The following is a 19362-nucleotide window of genomic DNA, read 5'->3' on the forward strand; positions in this document are numbered from 1 at the left end:
ACATATACAAAGTGATGCTGACATATACAAAGTGATATACATACTCCAGAAATATTACTATTATTAAGTCAGCTGTAGAAATGTTATGAGGGGGAAATTGGATAAGAAGGAAGCACTTTATTATCCCTCACTGAAGCAAACACACTCATAATCTCTGAAGGTTCAGCCCCAGTCCATGAAAGACAGAGATGCAATAAACGAGATAATTCAATTTGCTCCTCTGGCAATTGCAGCATGCAGAAGGATCAGGAAAGAGTAAAAGTGTTATGTTTAAAAAATGGAAACATAGCATCCTACTTAGATGATTCCCAAGGGGTAGGGTTGAATACCTTGGTGTGTTATGGAAATACTGTAGATAACAAGAAGTTGTCAGCAAGATACACTATGGGCCATTTCAATTCTAGATCCAAAGTCAGAACCAACCAACTGAGGCAAAACCCCAGTTCTGGATCCTACTCTTTTAACCCTCTCATACATAGCATTGTGTAAATTTGACAATAGCACAAAGAAAAAGAAAAGACAAAAAACATGATTCTGTGCTTTGCTCTGCCCTTTCATTAACTTCTACAGCTTCAGATTTTGTACTCTGTAGCTGTCACTCACTGGAAGGACCTCATCCCCTGGGCCAGGTCTCTCAGGAGAAAAGGAGGACAGAGCTCTCTGCAGAGTTTGGCTAACAGGTGAGGTCAGAGAGGCAAACAGAGGTTAAAAGGCAGCCTAGGCAGATATGGAGAGAGAAGCAGGTGGCAGGGCTCATGCATCAGGAAAGGTTTGCAGAGTCAGGAAGCAAAGCATGAGCAGGCAGAGGAAGGAAGTTGTCTGTGGCCAGCTAAAAGGAGCCCTTTGCTGTTAAGGTAATGTCTGGTGACAGGAAGGCGAAGTTTGTTGTGGCAGGAAAGGAGCAAGGCAAAGAGGGATTACAGCTATTGGGGCTCAAAGAGGCCTATGGTCTTCCACTGGGATGCAGTGGCTCAAGGAGTAGAACTCCAGCCTGCTCCTGGAAGGCCTGCTGTGTGAGTCCAGGTGTAGCTCATAACCCTGAAACCAGCTGGCAGGAAAACTAGTGTGATGAGAAATGGAACATGTGGAATCCTAACTGCTTGGTTAATGCAAGTAAAAGTCCTTTTGGAATTCTGTCATTCTGAAAAAATTAAGAGGCTACTATGAATCGCATGGGCAACATAACATGCTATGGCCATTGGGGAGAATCAGTCACTTGAAGGAAGGTTTAGGGGAAAACATTTCACATTGTTAGATGTGGACACTCTTACCATCTGGATGACTGGACACCTGAGATTTTTGCAGGTGTGTGTGTGTGTGTGTGTGTATACACACACACACACTTTGCTCCACAACTCCACTTCTACAAGGGCTAGAGCTTAGTTTTGTTTTTTGTTTTTAAAGGAAGCTGGGAATCTGGGGAAAATGATAGGAGAAATCCCAATCTCAAAGACATTCACATTGAATCTGGTGTGATTCAATTTGGATCCAAATCTAGCCAATGGACCACAGGGGTGATTTGTTCTGTCTCCGAATTGTCCAAATTAGCTAGAATTTGGGCAATATACTATATATAGGTGGGACAATATACAGTTTACACTAAAAATTGCATTAAAACATCATCTTCCGCTTATGCGTCCCCCTAGTAATTAGAGAATGTAAGACCTAGCTCTTTGCTACCTGCTTCAATGCTGGATTTGAACTCTTCATTTATAGGCTCACTTGCCAGGTAAGGAGGCAGAATTAAAAGTCATAAGATGCTGAAAGGCATCATCTCATACTGTGCGGGAGATGGCAATGGTAAACCCCTCCTGTATTCTACTAAAAGAAAACCACAGGGCTCTGTGGGCACCAGGAGTTGAAATTGACTTGATGACACACTTCACTTTTTACATGACACAGAGGATGGAGATGGATAACTCTTAACACTGCAATGTTCTTTTCAGGGGCAGCTCCATGCTTCTTCTGCCCTTACAATACACGAACAAGAACAAATCATGTCAGCAATGTATCGGGAATAGTAATAATTATTCTGCAAATTAAGCCTTGGTGCAGTCTCCGTGTCCTCTGTCCACTCAGAACAGAGACTTCCACTGGGTGACTCTTCCCATTGTTGGGGCTAGGGAGTATTTCTTTTGCAATATAACCATAGCCCAGAGGGGCTAATTTCCTCTTTCTTGCAGCTGTGTGCTCTCACATCCCATCTAATGAAGATAATTATAAATTAGCATATCTTCCATCCCAGTGGGGAATACACATGCTGGGAATGCTGCCTTCAGGAGGGATTAGAATATGGGAAATGCCAAGTCAATTTACAAATAAAACAAGAAATGTAAGAGAGGGGCTAGGTATCTATCAAGGCAGACTGCTCATTCATCCCTTTACTAGTGCTACTACCATAGCCTATATCCAGGGGTCATCATACAAGAAAGGATGTATCTCTCAATAGAGCAGGTAACCAAGGAAAGCATGAATAACCATTTCCCAAAATGAATCAATGTTCAGTAAAAAAGCTCTAAAAAGGAGAATAGAGAACTAGCATGGATGCAGTATCCTTTTATTCACTCATACTCCTTTTTCCACCACTATCCAATGCTTGTTTTTATGACTGAAACAAGAGAGCCAGTGTGGTGTAGTGGTTAGAGTGCTGGACTAGGACCAGGGAGACCTGAGTTCAAATCCCCATTCAGCCATGAAACTAGCTGGGTGACTCTGGGCCAGTCACGCATCTCTCAGCCTAGCCTACTTCACAGGGTTGTTGTGAAAGAGAAACTCAAGTATGTGGTACACCACTCTGGGCTCCCTGGAGGAAGAGCGGGATAAAAATGTAAGGATAATAATAATAATAATAATGACTGAACACAGAGAAAGATTAAAACTCAGTGGAAATTAATATACAGCTATGTATGATCGTTCCACTGCAATGCACTGTTGTTGTTCCCTTTAATTTGTCTGTGACTACAGGTTCCATATGGCTTGAGTATTAATTAGCTGCAAGTAATAGAATTGGACCCAGTGTCTAATAGGGTGAAGGAAATCCCCAGTGTGGGAAAAACTGGTCTACTTTTAGAAAAGGAGAGAACCAACTTAGTCTTTGAACAGAAAAGCATCCTGTCTTGCTAATCAAAAGGAGACGTGCCAGAACTTGTTACTACATCTGGCCTGTGATGCAATGAACAAGTTCCTATTTATTCACCTCTTCTGGAATCTGGAATTTGCTTCTTCTCCTATCTGCACTGCTGTTCTCCAAATCATATTACTGATGCACCACCTAAGAAAGCATGAGGGCAAAAAAGGAGCATTGGTTGCTTACTATGAAGGCTTCTTCTTGCTGCTGGATGTGAAGACATCTTGATTGAGTTATCCTTCCCATGTGCTCCAGAGGTAGGACTTTATGCAAATTAGCTGAAGCTTTAAGAGCCTGGGAAGGAGAGCCAAATCCAATGAGAATGAGAGAGAGAGAGAGAAGCCAGTTGCGCTAATGCAGAGAACAAGGAGAGAGGGAGTAGTAGTAAGTGTTCTTGTACAGTTCTTATACGGATAAGATGGTCCCACCAGTAAACTCAGACGTCTGGGTCCCACCAGTAGATGCAGACAATCAGCCCTCACATCCAGCAGCAAGAAGAAGCCTTCACGATAAGTAACCAATGCTCCTTTCTCTACTGCTGGATGAGGGCATCTCAATTGGGGATATGCCACGAAAAACAATCCTGGGTGGGACACTAGGCTCTATTAGGGTAGGATCTCCTTTTGGAGATCTCTTCTGCCAAAGGTGGTCTGGATGGAGAGGTACATATCCAGCTTGTAATGCCTGGTGAATGTTGAGAGAGGGGACCAGGTTGCCATTCTACAGATTTCATAGAGAGGTGCATTTGTAGAGAAAGCAGTAGAAGTAGCTGCCGATCTGGTGGAATGTACAGTCAAATATGATGGTGGGCATATATTTTCAGTTTCACAAGCAGTTTATTTATAGGCCTTACTCCATCTTGCTATGGTGTATGATGTTGTGATATAGAGTTGGACCTATAGCTGATCCAGAGTGACTGGAAAGAACCAGGATCTCAGATAATGAGATGAAAAATTTCTGAGGACTAAGGCCTTTGTGGCCAATGGGGAGCTACTAACATGACCTCTGCCTTGCAGAGGTGAACTTTGGGGAGAAAGCGGCTGAACAGTAGAATCAGTAGAAAGACATACAGTAGCACTGGAGGCCATGGGGTTGAGAGCATGTTGACTGCCTCCATGCCTTTGTAAGGAGAGCGTGTGAAAAATCTGTTGGACTTTGTGTTTGGTGCAGTGAAGAGACTAGAGGGTGACCCATATGTTGGGTAAGGAGGTTAAATGCCTGCTGTTTGAGACTTCATTCCACAGGGTGGGTTTCCTTGCAGCTCAGCCAGGAGTTGCAGCTAAACACCCCACTGATGTGGTGAACTATTAATGAGGTTGTGTGTGTTTCCACCCAGTTGAGAAGGAGGACTGCTTCTCGATGAAGTGACCTGGATCTGGCTCCTCCCTCGCAATTTACATGACCTTCGCTGTCATATTGTCAATGTGGATGAGTATATGCTTCCCCAGGAACAGGGGCTGTAGTGCTGTTAGGGCTAAGCAGATGGCCTTGAGTTCCAACCAGTTCATGCTGTGCTTTTGTTCTTGTAGAGTCTATTTGTCCTGTACTGAATGATGAAGGCAATGTGCTTCCCATCCCAGTAGGTTGGCATCTGTTGTCAGGATAACTCTGAGAGGGTCCAGGAATTGCTTGCCTTGGGAAAGACAGGAGGGAGATGTCCACCATGCGAAGGACTGGAGGACCTGAGTTGTATTTTCTTCTGGCTCTTCCATGTGATAGCCTTCTGGTGGGGAAGGAGGAACCGTTATAGAGGTTGGAAGTGAAATCCACCCCATGGTAAAGAGTCCAGCGAAGCCACCATTAGCCCCAAAAGATGGGTCAGGGTTAGGAGGGGCACTCTGCTGGTTAGGGATGTGCCCAAACCACGTTTCAAAGCACGGTTCAAGCACTTTTTTAAAAAAAAGAGTCTCAGGAACTTTAAGAAAAAGGAGAAAAGGTCCTTACCTTCTCTCCTCCACCCCATTCAACTTCCTGCTGCAGCGGCACATATCCCAATAAACCCCCGCATGGCACCAGCATGCACATGGTGTCTGCGCATGCGTGGGCACCATATGCATGGTCGGCAACACCATGCTGACTGTGTAAATGAAGCCCACACATGCATAGATGCCATGTGCATGATGGTGCCATGCGGGTGGTTATTGGGATGCATACACCCCCAGCAGGAAGCTAAATGGGGTGATGGAGAGCAGGTAAACACCTGCTCTCCTTTTTCTTAAAGTTCCCAGGACTCATTCCAAAAAAGTGCTCAAACCGTGCTTTGAACCATGGTTTGGGCACATCCCTAGTGCTGCTGTGTGAGACTAGGTGAATTAGTTTTAGTATCTTCTGAATGCAATCTCATGGAAAAATCAATCTAAGTGCCTGTTAATACCCCCAGGTGGAGGATTTGTCAAGAAGGAATGAGATGACTTTTGGCCTTGTTCACGAGGTATCCATGGTTGGAGAATGCCTCCAACATCATCACATCTCTGTGTGCTACCTTCAAATTTGGGGATCTGATCAGCAGATTGTCTAGGTATGCAAACACCTAGATGACCTGCAGTTTGAGGTGGACCACTACGGGGGCCAGTATCTTTGTAAAGATTCTGAGCACTAAGTATAGGCCAAATACAAGGGCCGTGTACTGAAAATGTTTGTCTGCATACCTGAAGTGAAGAAGCTTGCCATGTGGATGGGAACATGTAGGTAGGCTTCCAAGAGATCTATGGAAGCCATGTAATCCAGATGGTGGAGAGATGCTGTGATGGATCTTAGGGTCTCCATCCTGAATTTTCTGCATCTTACAAACTGGTTTAAGAATTTGAGATCTAGAACTGCCCTGAGGGAGCCTTCTTTCTTGGACACAATAAACAAAATAGAGTAAATATTAGCTCCTTGTTGTAGAAGTGGGACCAGTTCTATTGCGCCTATTGCTTCCAAATGCTGGATTGATTGAGGAAGGCTTAAATGTTTGGAAAGGGAGCACAATTGGAGTGTTGGTAGTACCCAGTCCCTGGGATGGGTGTTTAGTTCTATTTTGTATCTGTGCTGTAGAATCTGGAGGACCCACTTGTCTGTGGTGGTGAGTTCCAAGGTGTGGAAGTGTACTGATAGGGGACCCACCCACCCCCACACACACCCCACTGGGAGTGGTAGCAAGTCAGGCTGTATAAAGTCCTGGACTGGCTATTGAAGGCGAATCATGGCTGGGTGGAGATTTAGGCATAGGACACTGTTTGTACCAAAACTGATGCTGTGTCACTGTCTTGGTGTCCTTATCCCTGGATCTAAAGGAAGGTCTAAATGAGAGAAAGGATCTTCTGGGTAGTTCTTATCTTCCCTGTGTGGGAGAATAGAAGAAGCTTTTTCTTTTATCCTTAGTCTCAACAAGAATGTCTTTGAGGGCCTTATCCCTGAATCATTTTGAGCTATTTATTTTATTATTTATTGATTTGATTTGATTTTTATACCACCCTTCCAAAACAGCTCATAGCATACGGTACCATAGTGTATAATGGAGTATCTACTTGCCAGTGCCTAGCCACAACTCTGGAGGCACTGGAGTCGGTGGCAAAGCTCACAGAACCCAGACTGGTATCTGCTATGAAAACTTGTACCTTCTGAATCTTTAAGAGTGTCTGCTTGAGGCATGCTGGGTCATTGGGAGTATTACTGACCAACTAATCTACTCACAAAAGGGTGAGTAGATTAGCCATAATGGAGGCAGCAACAGAGGCTTATATCAATAAGGAAGCAGCCTCATGTATCTTTTCAGGGCTGCCTCAATCCTTTCATCCATGGCATCTCTAAGTGAGCTATCCCCATCATGTGGCGCAATGGTGTGGGGCACCTTTAGCAATTCCGCAACTCCATGGGGTAGGTTATAAAATTTGTTAGCTACAACACTGGGCCTTCAGTTTTCTGCAGGCAGTTGCGATTCCTGTTTAACTGTGTCTGCAAAACACCCCAGAAAAGGTATGTTATGGTCTTGGACTTTGGGCTTAGGGCAAACCAATGCCCCTTTAGTAGATGGCTGTTGTTCCTGAGGGGGGAGTAACTGGAAGCCCAAGGTAGCAATACCCTTGGTTAACAGGAGAGAGAAACCCAAAGGCTGATACTAACAGCCTTTGTGATTTTGAAAAGGTGTAACTTCTCCGGACATCGGACCATTCACCATCCTCCTTCCTGATCCAGTTCAGCATCTTTAGGAGGTGGGGTAAGCTGTCCCTTAGGAGAGTTAGGTAGGGGACACAGCACATCTGGGTCAGGATGATGAGAATGGGGCTCTGGGGAGTCTTATTCAGAAATCTCAGAAGAATGAGATCATGGTATTTCAGTTCAGTTGGAGTATGAGGCTTGCTAAATTTCTTGGTTTAAAAAAAAATGCTGTGCTTACATTGTTTTCTTTGCTTTTTTTAGGATGACAACTTGAGGAAGAAGATGAGGATGAGGAGGGAGAAGCACTTCTCTTTCTTTCCTTTTTGTTTCCCTTTTCTGTTAGAGAGACTGGGAGAGAATGCCCTGAAACCATGCCTGCCATGCTGGAGGGACTTTTTGCAAATCAGCAGGGGTAAATATTGGGTAAGGGTTTGCTGGAGGGGGAGATTGAATTAGGTCTTCTGAGAGTGGGGGTGGACTAGGTCTCCCTGGGTCTTCTACAGGCCATTTGTCTGCTTGCCCTTCATCTTCTTCCATTTCTTGTTGCTCGGCACTCTCTTGGCTTTTGCAGCTTTTTCCTGAAGCCTTTGATGTAGTGGGGTTGAAGAAGCGCTGCCTGCCAGCTGGTTGGGAGGAGCTGCCACTGCTGGCCATTCAGGGGTGGATGATGGTGGAGTGCTGCTTGTCATGCTGCAGAATCTCCTGCAGGTGGGAATGGGGCCTACAGCATCCTTGGGCTGGCCTTCACACTGTTTGCAGCATTGGGCTTGCAGCCTACTAGCAGAAGATCCGATTATGTGACTCTTGGATCTGCAGAGGTCTGGCCAGAGAGCAGTGGTGAGGGCCTAATGGCACTCTATGTGCTTAGTATGGGGCTGGATTTCTTCTTAGACATCTCCGGAGCATTGTGATCTGGCAGAAGATGGTTGGGGGTTTTTCTCTTCCTGTAAATCAGGACATTCCTTATCTTGGCCACTGGAGGCTCCATTGAGGGCCAGAGGGGAAAAATGTGGAAGGGAGAGGCAGGGAATGAGAAACATACATTCAAAGACTGAAGAGGGAATAAAGTTTTTAAGTTTTTTTTTTTTTTTAAGGAAGCAGAAGAAAAAGAGGAGATCTGGAAGATGAAAGTGATGTAAGATACTAAGTACTGTAAGTGGAAAAAATAGGCCACAAGTTGAAAGTCAGAGTGGCTGTCTCTGGAGTTGGATGAAGAACTGAAATAACTTGAATGGGGCTCTCTTTCCTAGGCTCTTAAAACTTCAGCTAATTTGCACAAGTCCTGCCTCTGGATCATGGGGGAAGGATAACTCAACAAGATGCTCTCATCCAGCAGCAGCAAGTGATATCTTACAAAACGTTTCATGTAACTTCCCCCTGACTTTGATGAAAACACACAGAAGTCAGGAGAAGAAGATGAGAGGAGAGCTGGTCTTGTGGTAACAAGCATGACTTGTCCCCTTAGCTAAGCAGGGTCAGCCCTGGTTGCATATGAAAGGGAGACTAGAAGTGTGAGCACTGTAAGATATTTCCCTCAGGGGATGTAGCCACTCTGGGAAGAGCATCATAAGGTTCCAAGTTCCATCCCTGGCTTTTCAAAGATAGGGCTGAGAGAGATTCCTGCTTGCAACCTTGGAGAAGCTGCTGCCAGTCTGTGAAGACAATACTGAGCTAGATGGACCTATGGTCTGACACAGTATATGGCAGCTTCCTATGTTCCAATGAATAATGGGTGGGGAAAGGGATGCATAACCCTTTCCCTGCAGGCCATTTCCCCTCTCAGTCATCACTTGGAGTTAGGATGATTCAGCGAGGAACCAGAGCCAAGAATGAATTATTAGCGCAACCCTGGGTCCCCAGACGTTGTTGGACTAGAACTCCCATCTTCCCCAGCCACAACAGCCAAAGTCACTATCAGTTAAGACAGTTTTCACAGCTCTGGGAACATACTGAAGCCTGGTTCTCATGACCAGGAGAAATCAGTCTAAGGGAGCCTAGCCCGATTTCCCCTGGCCATCTGCTGCCATGGGAGACGTGCAGCTCCTGGCAACAAACCACATAACTCATGTGCTGCAGTGGCACGGCTCTACACTGCAGCAACATACAAGGAGACCCCCACCGGGACGCTGAAACAAGCCTCCAGGCACCAGGGGTCTCTCCGGAATGCCCCGCGCAGTTGTGCAGGGCATCCTGGAACTTCCGGGGGCCAGCTGGCCCCTAATGCCCACCACCCCTGCCAGCCCTGTGATGGAGTCGGCAATCGTGTGGGTGGCTGATCTGGTTGCCCAGCAACGGCTCCCTGCCCATGTGCGGGGAGAGCGGGCTAAGCTCGCTCTCCCTGCGCTACCCCGAATGGGGGCCTCACTGTCTACATAACACAGATGAGTATCAGGCAGCCTCAGACTGGACAATAAAACATGCAGAGTTTATTAAAAGAACTCTTAATATGCCAAAGAAAGAAAGTTCAGCAACTGAGCAAAATATTTATGTCTTTGTTGACTGCCTATGATTGTTTACCTCCATTGGGGACCTGGGATAAGAATATGAGGCACAAAAGAAGCTGCTGCTTTAGCCTAAGGGGGCTTGTGAAGGTCACCCTGAGCACAGAATTTATAAGTGGACTGCAGTAGATGGAGTTAAGCCAGGCCTAGTTCCAAAATAATAGTGGCTGACATACTGCAAAATGGTACATCAGCCTAGTAACTGTGCATACACACAAGCTACACAAATGCAAAAATTGTACAAATGCTGCACATTTCAATAACATAATTGGAATGTTATTTCCAATTGGCTTTCTTTTGCATAATGTTTGCACAGTTTTTGCATTTGTGCTGCTTGTGTGCAGGCAGCATTATCAAGCTGATCTACAACTGCATAATACATCACCCACTGAATGTAAATTTCCTCTTTCAATCCTCAAACAAGGGAGACACAACCAAGCTGGCTGCTTCCAACTGTTGTCCCTTGCCCAGCTGAAATATGTGGCCCCGATCCCCTGGTGCTGACTGTTCCTTAAGTACTGGCCATTCCTGCTGCTCAGTATGCTTATGGTACCAAAAGCACACTCATGCTTTTCCTGAAGCCAACACTGTGAATGACCCATTAAATCTGCCCTAATGGCAAAAGGTTGTGGTCAAAAAGAAGTTGGGCACAATTAGGAATTGAATCTTAATGGTGATGGCCCAAAGTTCATCATTCTTCTTCAGGAACAAAATTAGCTATTTTTGTTTACTTTCAGGCCATATAACTGCCAGTTCTTTTTTACTCCCTGCAGCATAGCCTCAGGCAGTTTCACGTCCAGCCTTGTATATTTTTATAGCCTGCCATTCTTGCCAATACCTTGCACATCAGCTATCTTTCTACCCCCTCTACCATTAGTTTTCTCTTATTTCAAGCACATTCTGGGTAGCGTAAGAGCATTTCATTTCTGAACAGCCTAACCTTGACTAGTGGAACAGCTAAATTGGAAAATTAAGCTGAATCATGCAGTTTGGTTCACAAACATGAGTTTTTGCAAAAACGTTGTCAGGTATGTATGGTTTTAGAAAGTAAGATTGGACTCCCCAAGAAATCCAATATGATGGCAAAAAGAAAAAGAAAAGAAAAAGAAAAAGAAAAAAAAGATGGTGTTGTGGTACAAACCGTTAAAAATCATAAGTATCATTCATAAGTATCATTCATTCATAACCGAAGTATGTAGTACACCGCTCTGGGCTCCTTGGAGGAAGAGCGGGATATAAAATGTAAAAAATAAGAACAGCCCAGCTGGATCAGGCCCAAGGCCCATCTAGTCCAGCATCCTGTTTCACACAGTGGCCCACCAGATGCTGCTGGAAGCCACAGGCAGGAGTTGAGGGCATGCCCTCTCTCCTGCTGTTACTCCCCTGCAACTGGTTCTCAGAGGAATCCTGCCTTTGAGACTGGAGGTGGCCCACAGCCCTCTGACTAGTAGCTGTTGATAGATCTCTCCTCCATAAAGTTATCCAAACCCCTCCTCAAGCCATCCAGGTTGTTGGCTGTCACCACATCTTGTGGCAGAGAATTCCACAAGCTGATTATGCATTGTGTGAAAAAGCACTTCCATTTGTTGGTCCTAAATTTCCTGGCAATCAATTTCATGGGATGACCCCTGGTTCTAGTGTTATGTGAGAGGGAGAAGAATTTCTCTCTATCACTTTCTTAACACCATGAATGATTTTATAGACCTCTATCATGTCTCCCTGCAGTCATCTTTTTTCTAAACTAAATAGCCCCAGGTGTTGTAGCCTTGCCTCATAAGAAAGGTGCTCTAGGCCCCTGATCATCTCCCTCTTCTGCACCTTTTCCAGTTCTACAATGTCCTTTTTTAGATGTGGTGACCAGAATTGTATGCAGTACTCCAGGTGTGGCCACACCATAGTTTTATATAAGGTATTATAATATCAGCCGTTTTATTTTCAATCCCCTTCCTAATGATCCCTGGCATGGAATTGGCCTTTTTCACAGCTGCCGCACACTGAGTCAGCACTTTCAACAAGCTGTCCACAGTGACCCCAAGGGCCCTCTCTTGGTCAGTCACTGACAGCTCAGATCCCATCAACATATACTTGAAATTGGGTTTTTTTGTCCCAATGTGCATCACTTTACACTTTCCAACATTGAACCACATTTGCTATTTTGTCGCCCACTCACCCAGTTTGGAGAGATCCTTTCTGAGCTCCACACAATTGGTTTTGGATTTCACTACCCGAAAGAGTTTGGTATCATCAGCACATTTGGCCACCTTGCTACTTACCCCTACTTCTAGATCATTTATGAATAAATTAAAAAGCACCGGTCCCAGTACAGCTCCCTGGGGGACCACATTTCTTACTTCCCTCCATTGTGAAAACTCCCCATTTACACCCACCCTCTGTTTCCTGTCCTTCAACCAGTTAGAAATCCACACATGTACTTGTCCCCTTATTCCATGACTGGTTGACACCAGGGGACCATAAGGGGATCATAAATAATGGCACACAGTGTTCTCTCAAATTTTTTTCATCTGTGTGCAAAATGAACTTTGTTCTGGGTGGAAGTATCAAGGAAGTGTGTGCGCACGTATATTCAGAGTGGGACTGTCCTGATTCTATCTGAGCGGGATCCCAAATTAACTAAGTGGACATCAAAAAAAAACCACTTATGCTCACGCATGTGTGCATGCCTTAGAGCAGGCATCCCCAAACTGCAGCCCTCCAGATATTGCTGAACTACAACTTCCAGCATACCCAGCCACAAAAAATTGTGTCTAGGGATGCTGGGAGCTGTAGTTCAGCAACATCTGGAGGGCCGCAGTTTGGGGATGCCTGCCTTAGAGGGAACACTAGTGGCACAGACCTGAGATTTAGCACAAATATTGCCAGATGTACACACCCAAAAATTCTAAGATGGTGGCTAAACATAAATATGGGCTCTGAAGTGTTAAAAATCATCATTCATAGTGATACAGACCTGAGATTTTGCAGGAAAGTTGTCAGAGGTTTATACTGTTCAGAAAGCTTTGTAGGTATCCCCAAAATTTTAATATGGTGGCTGAAAATAGATATACTGTTGCTAGATTAACATGGCCACACTAAGGAAACAAGCATCTTCCTTCTGTTTTGCACACTTTAATATACCAGAAGACTGCATTAAAAGCATTTCAGTCAGTCCTCATGCAGCAGAGAATTCCGCCCCCACCCCCCAATACTTTTTGGTAGACTCTCTATGCTCTGTGTCACATACTTTAAACCTAGTGTGGGATATATAACCTTGCAACCTAGTGTGGGAAATGTAAACTTGAAAGTCTTCAGTTTCACTTCTGGTACCTTATACTTTCAATGGAACTGACCATCTTCACCCTTGTTTGATCATTCAGAGAATTATCTGAACTATTACCATACGTTTTTGCTAGCAACAGTTCCAACTCCGCATCCACCTCAGAGACATGATGTCATTGGACGAACTGCACCCACAGGAAGCTGAGCAATTCCACAGATGAAGCTTTGTGGTTCACAAATCTGAGAAAGAATACTCAGGTCTGCCACTTGATCAGGCAAATAAAGATATTAAAGGTGAAGGAGGAGAAATTGGTGTATCTGAGAATTAATCAGCACTTGTTTATTTAACATAAATATAACCTAACATCTAGGCAGTGGATGATTGCTGGGCCTGAGGACAGCTGCCAGTGAATGAATATGAGACTGCTTCAGGTGTCAAAAAGTTAGTGAACAGCAGCTGTCACCACAAACAGTGCAGGAAGCTCAACAAGCATTCTTTGACAGAGTGTGCAAGATTACCAACGTGATTCAGGAGTTGGGCTAGACTTTCACAGAAGCATCAGCAGACCTTTTCAGTCTCCACACCAGAGATATTACAGATCACAGTTGTGCTGACATGATTTTTACACACTACTGCAGACACAGAGAAAAGTACAAATCATTCACAGTGGGGCTAGACATGGAAGATGAAAACTCCTTCTATTGACCTATTAAGGAATACAAGTTGGGTTTCTTCAAACAGCAGGTCGTTGCTCCACAGGCTACAATGAAGGAAGATCACAACTTTTTCTCACAACTCTTTATCTCGTCAGAGCAGACAGATTCTGCTCTGTATTTGTATAATTTTTTAAAGTATGAAAACCAGTGCTCTCAAGCCTCACTCAGTGACATTGGGAAGCTTCACACCTGTGAAAAATCTCAACTTATTGAAATTCTTGAAGATGATATAACGGTAGTACAGAAAAGAACAGATAATATAATATTATCTGAAATATTATATCTGAAAAGAAAAGAACAGATAATATACCTGTAATAGTAGATTGGTCAGCACTAGTGTGAATAGTGAACCACCATGGACAGCAGGGATAGCCTTTGATAGTTATGCAGTGGATGTGTTTCTTCCTACAGTGGAGGCATACTGTAGGTAGTACAAAAGATGTGATATTGTATTTGATGAGTATGTGTCTGATGTGTACAGTCCGAAATGGAGTAATGGTGTTCCAGAAGCAAAGGTCTCAGGAGAAGGTTGCAGGAAGCAACACTGCACCAAATGACTAGAAAAGCCTTTAAGAGATTCTAACAAGAAGACTGAGCTTTTCCACTTCTTAGCAAACAAGAAGGCACCAGTCAGCACAGAAGTAATTATTATTAACTAAAAGAGAAAACACCTTAAGCAACCAAAATATCTGTGTATATCATTTGGCTCCTTGCTCACATGAAGAGGCTGACGCGCATATTTGTGCATGCCAAAAATGCAGTAACATTGGGTTGCAAGGAACTTCTAATCAAAGCAAATTAAACAAATATCATTGTCATCGCCATATCAGTTCTTCCGTCACTGAAGGAGCTTGGCTTCAGACCATGTGGCTTTCTTTTGGGAAGGGTGCAAAGCACCAATGGAGTCCAGTCGACGAAATCACTGACTCATTAGGGCCAGAAAAAATTAGTGGGCTACCCTTCTTTCATGAATTCACTGGATCCGATACCATATCATTTCGCGGCAAAGGCAATAAATCTGCGTGGTGTACATGGAATGTGTTTGATGATGTGCCAAGTGTGTTTACAAAACTGAGTCACTGCCCAGCAATAACTAAAGAGCAAGATCTGATATATCTTGGATAGGTTTGTGGTAATCATGTATGACAGAGACAGTACAGCGGTGCATGTGAATGATGTAAGACTGGAACTTTTTGCTAGAAAACAAAAATCCCATTTGGCTATGCTGTTTATTCTGTCAACTGGAGGTGCCCTCTTACTGCATTCATAGCAGGCTGTGTACCAGGCAGGATAGTATGGGGCCAAACAACTGCATGCCAACCCAACATACCAAGTCCTGCTGAGTATTCCATCCAGTGGGGATAGGAAAAAAAGAGGGAGGAACATGGAAAATCCCTTGGACAATGCTTCTACCTCTTGCAGAATGCTGCAGGCAACTTGCAAACTGTGCCTGCAAAGCTGACTGCAAAAGAAGGTGTAAATGTTTCAAAAGTGGCCTCGACTGCACTGGATTGTGTAGTTGTACATGCTTGGATTAGAAAGCTCTCATTTGTCTTTGTTTTATTTCATTGATTCATTAAGTTAGCTTTGCCATTTAAGTACTTTGCTGTATTCAAATAATTTTGCTCATAAACAATAGAACTGTAGAGTAATGTAAGTATTGTTAATTATGAATAAGATGTTTTGGCTCAATTTCTGAAGAAACATGTCTTATTGCAAATACGAATATTGAATTCCATCAAATAAAATACATTCCATACAATCTTAATGATATATTTTTCAATTTCATATCACTATTCAAAATGTCTCTGAAGAATTTTAAGATTGTGCTCAATATTTAGGTTTAGCTACCATATTGGATTTGTATACACCATATTTTCGGGGTGCTATTGTTTCCTATTGTTTTAATAAACATCCGACAGCACTTCTGCTGAATATCAGGTACACATCAATGTTTGAATCATTCTGATGACTTTTAACATTTTATATTGTGCCGTCATAGTTATGTTTAGCCACCATATTGAACTGAATTTTTAGCCACCACATTGGATTTTTTGGATACCTAACAATGCTTTCTAAAAGCATAAACGTCTGACAACTTTCCTGCCAAATCTCAGGTTTGTATCATTATGAATCTGATTATTTTTAACATTTAACATAAATGCCATATTTATGTTTAGTCACCATCTTGGAATGTTGGGGTATATAACATTGCTTTCTAGAACCAGAAACCTCTGGCAACATTTGTGCTAAATCTCAGGTCTGTGCCATTATTTGAATGATACTTATGATTTTTTAACAGTTTATACTGCTACATCATCTTTATTTTTGGCCACCATACTGGATTTCTTGGGGTGTCCTTTCTTACTTTCTAAAACCATATATATCTGGGAACATTTCTGCAAAAGCTCATGCTTGTGAGTCAAAGGTACAATGCCATCCATTAGCTGCCCCACTAGACTAGGTTGTGCTTCAGTAAAATTCTTTTTCAGAACCTATTTGGTTCTACCTACTCTGAGAAGTGCATTTCTGTTTTATTCTGGAAAAGCAGGAACTGACATGTAAATATGGAGGGGCGGGGGGAAACACAGGCCTGTATCCAACATGCTACAGCCATTGCAGAGTCTGCTCAGAAAAGCTGCAATCAAGCTGATCAGTAGTTCAACAGAGGGTAGAGGAGAGACTAAATGCAGCCCTTCAATTTCTCCACCTTAGCATCTGGTCTACATATGATCACAGCTGTTTTAAGAGAACTCATGACCGGCCATTGGATCTGAGAAAGCACGTTTGCGTACAACACCTGCTTGCATGTTGAGTTCTTCATCCAGCTAGGGATACATGTACAGAAGGTTGCTACTAAATGTGTAACATTCCTAAATGGATCAGGGCATCACTCAGTAATCGAGTATCTTTTAATAACTAAGATAAAATTCACAGCTACGTGATACAACTCCAGGCTTCCTAAGCTAAAATCAACTTTGGTCTCCACTCATTCAGTCTTCTATAAAAGTTGCATAAGCTTTAAATGATGGCCACAATTTGCAGCCACCAACAATTTAAATTCTCAAGTTTTTTCATTCTCTGAGTATGTACAGTTCCTCCCCCCACCCCGCTTCCTTTTCTTTTTGCACTGAGGTGGTGGGAATCAGACATACAGCACCTATTCCTCACAGGCCACAATATGTCCTAAGCTGACCCTGCTGTGCTCCCTTTGCCTAACAGATGGGGATATAAGCAGAGCCATCATGACTCACCATGACCTCACATATGATGTCAGCATGGGATTCTTCCAAGCTAAATCATTCTTTCTTCATTTCACATACATTTGATTAGGTGATAACCCTGTGTGGGGAAAGCTGTTTCTCCTGGATGCACCTTTAGATAGCTAGAGCACTGAAATAACGAATTCTGACAAAGTTGTGTGTATTCCATGATTTTGCAATTGCACCATGTAAGAGCAGAAATTATTATTATTATTATTACATTTATATCCGGCTCTTCCTCCAAGGAGCCCAGAGCGGTGTACTACATACTTGAGTTTCTCTTTCACAACAACCCTGTGAAGTAAGCTAGGCTGAGAGAGACATGACTGGCCCAGAGTCACCCAGCTAGTTTCATGGCTGAATGGGGATTTGAACTCAGGTCTCCCTGGTCCTAGTCCAGCACTCTAACCACTACACCATGCTGGCTCTCCATTGGTACTGGGTGGAAGATTCTTCAGTATCTCAGAGTCATGCAGCAAAATCCTATGCATATTTACACATATGTATGCCCCACTGCTGACATTCTGACTAAACTCAGAGCAAATCCTGTTGAAATTTAGTAGTCCTTCAACAACTCCCTGAGTAGTACTACACATTAAGTTAAACTACACATTAAGTTAGTCTGGATGTCAGCCACTGTGTTCAATGAGATTTACTCCCAGGTTAATGTGTATAACACTGCAGCCATAGACTGCAATCCAGTGCACATTTACCTGAGAGCAAGCTCCAATGAACACGGCAGGGTTTATTTCTGGGTAAACATGCATAGCATAGCATTGTTTTGTTTTTTAATTGAGCTTGCAATTCAAAGAGCAAGCTTTTGACTCTCTCTGTGAAGAATCTTTGGAAGTATGCGGGCAATGGATGGGGTAATTTCAGAGAGGTCAGCTAGGGGAGCAGAACTATCAAGGGCAGAACTTCAGCACCCTGAACACTTCTTTGTTCTCCCTGTGACTAGCCAAAGTGGGATAAACTGTGCAAAACAAGCCATTGCTGCAGGATTCCATTTTTATTTATGTAGAATGTGTGGCCTTGTTGCAGAACTTTGACCTTCCACCACATACATAGCTAGAACTGCTGTAATTTGGGGCGAAAAGCAGGAGCAGAAAGTACCTATGTGAACTAAACAAAGGCTGCATTCTCACAATCATCTTGATCCTGGTAGAGATATAACCAGGATTGCTGAGCCCCGCAGAGCTGGTTGTGAGAATGCAGATTTTTCTGGGCAATCCTTGTCAAAGCACTGTGGTTATACTGCATTTAACCAGGATCTGATCCTGGTTAAATGCAGTTTAACCAGAGTGGTTTGCCCAGAAAATCTGCATTCTCACAACCAGTTCTGTGGAGCTCAGCAATTTTAGTTAACTCTTTAACCAGAATCACCATAATTGTGAGCACATCCAAAACAGAAGATCCATCCAACACATTATGTATGGAACTGCCTTTAATTGTGCATTAAAGCTGCAATCCTGTAAACACTTACCTGGGAGTAAGCTGCACTAATGTATAGGACTTACTTCTGAGTAAACTGCCCAGAGCCCTTGGAAGGATAGGGTGGTATAGAAATGTAACAAGCAAACAAACAAGCATGCATAGCATTGGACAGCATGACAAAAATAGTTTGCTCCATTCATCCAAGAATTAAACACATGGTCAGAAAAGGGGGGAAGGTGTTTGCTGTATAGTGATTCACTCACCCTTTATCTTATATGTAGTTGGTATGTTGCTTTATATTCTCATAGAACTGCATAGATATATCTGGCTTTTCAAACATGCAAATAGGAAGGGGGGATGACTAGGTGTGTGCATGAACTGTGGTTCAGGCCACAATCTGTATTCAGACTGGTCAGCAGTCCAGCAAACCAGTTCAGTCCAGTTCAACCGAACCACAGACCAGTCCAGCAGTTCGAGGTGGCGCCAGGTGGGGCGGCAAGCGGCACTTTTAAAAGTAGAGCTGCAGGTCCTCACCCATGTGACCGCCACGCCAGGCCGCTTCCTGCTGCAGCGGCGCTCCTCCCAGCAGCCCACATGTGGTGGTCGCGTGGCTCCATCACTCACCTGGCCTCCACAGAGGCCAGGTGGAGCCGCACCGGGGCTGCTGGGGAGAGCTCCACCGCAGCAGGAAGGTTACCTGGAGTGGCAGTCATGCAGGTAAGGACCTGCAGCTCTACTTTCAAAGGGGCTACTTGCTGCCACCCACCCACCCTGGCACCACATTGAACTGCCAGACCGGTCTATGGTTTGGCCGAACCAGACCAAACCAGTTTGCCAGACTGCAGGCCGGTCCAAATTCAGACCACAGCTGAAACAGTGGTCTTTGCACACCCCTAGAGAAGAC

At 43.8% G+C, this 19362-nt stretch overlaps 1 protein-coding gene and 1 long non-coding RNA gene across 4 annotated transcripts in view; one reads left to right on the forward strand and one right to left on the reverse strand.

The window, feature by feature from the left end:
- The window catches only part of CHST3 (carbohydrate sulfotransferase 3), a 59800-nt gene that overhangs the window by 29587 nt on the left and 10851 nt on the right, over window positions 1–19362 (reverse strand). Inside the window, exon 1 of one of the 3 annotated variants that reach the window (XM_053312073.1) lies at window positions 3314–3371. The exons of 1 other annotated variant lie outside the window; for it this stretch is intronic. The gene's annotated coding sequence lies outside the window, so the exon portion shown is untranslated. One more of the 3 variants, XM_053312074.1, reaches the window with a different exon arrangement.
- Window positions 738–15489, forward strand: LOC128351970 (uncharacterized). The gene is made up of 4 exons (XR_008320152.1): window positions 738–854; window positions 7529–7679; window positions 8362–8419; window positions 13143–15489. It is a non-coding gene; the product is annotated as an uncharacterized LOC128351970 (long non-coding RNA).

Source organism: Hemicordylus capensis, chromosome 3 (assembly GCF_027244095.1).
Source record: "Hemicordylus capensis ecotype Gifberg chromosome 3, rHemCap1.1.pri, whole genome shotgun sequence".
In the NCBI taxonomy this organism is placed as follows: Eukaryota; Metazoa; Chordata; class Lepidosauria; order Squamata; family Cordylidae; genus Hemicordylus; species Hemicordylus capensis.